Source organism: Bombina bombina, chromosome 2 (genome assembly GCF_027579735.1).
Source record: "Bombina bombina isolate aBomBom1 chromosome 2, aBomBom1.pri, whole genome shotgun sequence".
NCBI lineage: Eukaryota > Metazoa > Chordata > Amphibia > Anura > Bombinatoridae > Bombina > Bombina bombina.
The window spans coordinates 1,250,462,599-1,250,466,978 of NC_069500.1; positions in this window are offsets into that span (position 1 = coordinate 1,250,462,599).

Consider the following 4,380-nt stretch of genomic DNA (forward strand, 5'->3'; position numbering starts at 1 on the left):
AAGCAATCCTACAGGAATGTATATCCCATACGTCACTAGCTCATGGACTCTTGCTAATATGAAAAAAATGAATTTATCAGGTAAGTTCTTACATAAATTATGTTTTTTGGCTGGTTGTATTGCCACTGCGAGTTTGTGGTAGCAATAAGCGTTCCGGAAATTAACCAGAGATCAGATTTCTGGTTAATTTTCAAAATGTGCCCCAATTGCCCCCAAAATAATGTGTGTTCTATTTTTTATAAATAAAAAAATTGTAGCATTTTTATTTTTTAGTAAAATAACTGCAAGAAGCAGTTATGAGGGGTTAAAGTGAGCAGGTGTGAGGTGTTAGAGAAAAAAACGGCACTGAAAAGTGCCTTTACATTGCGGTCTACTGTGTGTTCTCTATAAATATATATGATATATATGTAAATGCTTATATACATATAAATTTATGTGTTAATATGTGTATATACACACTTGAACACTTACATATATATATATATATATATATAGTATCATACATATATATTTACAAACATTTGAAGACCTCACTACAGCAAGCAATCCTACAGACTCTCTGCAAACATACATTTAAAGATCTCTTTCTGCAAACAAACATTTGAAGACCTCACTGCAACAAGCAATCCTACAGACTCTCTGCAAACATACAATTAAAGATCCCTTTCTGCAAACAAACATTTGAAGACCTCACTGCAACAAGCAATCCTACAGACTCTCTGCAAACATACATTTAAAGATCCCTTTCTGCAAACATTTGAAGACCTCACTGCAACAAGCAATCCTACAGACTATCTGCAAACATAAATTTAAAGATCTCTTTCTGCAAACAAACATTTGAAGACCTCACTGCAACAAGCAATCCTACAGACTCTCTACAAACATACATTTAAAGATCCCTTTCTGCAAACATTTGAAGACCTCACTGCAACAAGCAATCCTACAGACTCTCTGCAAACATACATTTAAAGATCTCTTTCTGCAAACAAACATTTGAAGACCTCACTGCAACAAGCAATCCTACAGACTCTCTGCAAACATACATTTAAAGATCTCTTTCTGCAAACATTTGAAGACCTCACTATAACAAGCAATCCTACAGACTCTCTGCAAACATGCATTTAAAGATCTCTTTCTGCAAACAAACATTTGAAAACCTCACTGCAACAAGCAATCCTACAGACTCTCTGCAAACATACATTTAAAGATCTCTTTCTGCAAACAAACATTTGAAGACCTCACTGCAACAAGCAATCCTACAGACTCTCTGCAAACATACATTTAAAGATCTCTTTCTGCAAACATTTGAATACCTCACTGTAACAAGCGATCCTACAGACTCTATGCAAACATACATTTAAATATCCCTTTTTGCAAACAAACATTTGAAGACTTCACTGCAACAAGCAATCCTACAGACTCTCTGCAAACATACATTTAAAGATCTCTTTCTGCAAACAAACATTTGAAGACCTCACTGCAACAAGCAATCCTACAGACTCTCTGCAAACATCCATTTAAAGATCTCTTTCTGCAAACATTTGAAGACCTCACTGCAACAAGCAATCCTACAGAATCTCTGCAAACATACATTTAAAGATCCCTTTCTGCAAACAAACATTTGAAGACCTCACTGCAACAAGCAATCCTACAGGAATGTATATCCCATACGTCACTAGCTCATGGACTCTTGCTAATATGAAAAAAATGAATTTATCAGGTAAGTTCTTACATAAATTATGTTTTTTGGCTGGTTGTATTGCCACTGCGAGTTTGTGGTAGCAATAAGCGTTCCGGAAATTAACCAGAGATCAGATTTCTGGTTAATTTTCAAAATGTGCCCCAATTGCCCCCAAAATAATGTGTGTTCTATTTTTTATAAATAAAAAAATTGTAGCATTTTTATTTTTTAGTAAAATAACTGCAAGAAGCAGTTATGAGGGGTTAAAGTGAGCAGGTGTGAGGTGTTAGAGAAAAAAACGGCACTGAAAAGTGCCTTTACATTGCGGTCTACTGTGTGTTCTCTATAAATATATATGATATATATGTAAATGCTTATATACATATAAATTTATGTGTTAATATGTGTATATACACACTTGAACACTTACATATATATATATATATATATATATATATATATATAGTATCATACATATATATTTACAAACATTTGAAGACCTCACTACAGCAAGCAATCCTACAGACTCTCTGCAAACATACATTTAAAGATCTCTTTCTGCAAACAAACATTTGAAGACCTCACTGCAACAAGCAATCCTACAGACTCTCTGCAAACATACAATTAAAGATCCCTTTCTGCAAACAAACATTTGAAGACCTCACTGCAACAAGCAATCCTACAGACTCTCTGCAAACATACATTTAAAGATCTCTTTCTGCAACAAACATTTGAAGACCTCACTGCAACAAGCAATCCTACAGACTATCTGCAAACATACATTTAAAGATCTCTTTCTGCAAACAAACATTTGAAGACCTCACTGCAACAAGCAATCCTACAGACTCTCTGCAAACATACATTTAAAGATCCCTTTCTGCAAACAAACATTTGAAGACCTCACTGCAACAAGCAATCCTACAGACTCTCTGCAAACATACATTTAAAGATCTCTTTCTGCAAACAAACATTTGAAGACCTCACTGCAACAAGCAATCCTACAGACTCTCTGCAAACATACATTTAAAGATCTCTTTCTGCAAACATTTGAAGACCTCACTGCAACAAGCAATCCTACAGACTCTCTGCAAACATACATTTAAAGATCTCTTTCTGCAAACAAACATTTGAAGACCTCACTGCAACAAGCAATCCTACAGACTCTCTGCAAACATACATTTAAAGATCTCTTTCTGCAAACAAACATTTGAAGACCTCACTGCAACAAGCAATCCTACAGACTCTCTGCAAACATACATTTAAAGATCTCTTTCTGCAAACAAACATTTGAAGACCTCACTGCAACAAGCAATCCTACAGACTCTCTGCAAACATCCATTTAAATATCTCTTTCTGCAAACAAACATTTGAAGACCTCACTGCAACAAGCAATCCTACAGACTCTCTGCAAACATACATTTAAAGATCTCTTTCTGCAAACAAACATTTGAAGACCTCACTGCAACAAGCAATCCTACAGACTCTCTGCAAACATACATTTAAAGATCTCTTTCTGCAAACAAACATTTGAAGACCTCACTGCAACAAGCAATCCTACAGACTCTCTGCAAACATACATTTAAAGATCTCTTTCTGCAAACAAACATTTGAAGACCTCACTGCAACAAGCAATCCTACAGACTCTCTGCAAACATCCATTTAAATATCTCTTTCTGCAAACAAACATTTGAAGACCTCACTGCAACAAGCAATCCTACAGACTCTCTGCAAACATCCATTTAAAGATCTCTTTCTGCAAACAAACATTTGAAGACCTCACTGCAACAAGCAATCCTACAGACTCTCTGCAAACATACATTTAAATATCTCTTTCTGCAAACAAACATTTGAAGACCTCACTGCAACAAGCAATCCTACAGACTCTCTGCAAACATACATTTAAAGATCTCTTTCTGCAAACAAACATTTGAAGACCTCACTGCAACAAGCAATCCTACAGACTCTCTGCAAACATCCATTTAAATATCTCTTTCTGCAAACAAACATTTGAAGACCTCACTGCAACAAGCAATCCTACAGACTCTCTGCAAACATACATTTAAAGATCTCTTTCTGCAAACAAACATTTGAAGACCTCACTGCAACAAGCAATCCTACAGACTCTCTGCAAACATCCATTTAAATATCTCTTTCTGCAAACAAACATTTGAAGACCTCACTGCACGCACTAGCCCACCGAGCCTCCCTCCACCTCCCACCCTGGTGTTTACCTTAATATATAAACACCTAACAACAATTAGGTGCAGCTGTCACTAATGATCCAGGATAGAGACACTACTTCACACCCACAGCCTCTGAACTGACACTTTATCATATTCTGTTACACTTTTCCAACCCTCATTTACTCACCACACATATACTGCCTTATATCAGACATATTTCCCTTCTCCCTCACCTTTTGTGTCCATTCCCTCTCCTTTAGATTGTAAGCTTGAGAGCCTCTCTACCTGTAGGCCACTTTGTATTTAAAGTGAACTACTACTGATTGTGCTCAAGGGCAGGGCATTCCTCTCCTTTTGTATAACTTAATTATTGCACATGCAACTGTAATGTACCCCGATATTGTACTTGTTTGTTTGTGTATTTAATCCCTGTAAAGTTCCATTATTTCTTGTATAGCGCTTCGTAATCTGCTGGCGCTTTATAAATACCTGATAATAATAATAATATTTAAAATC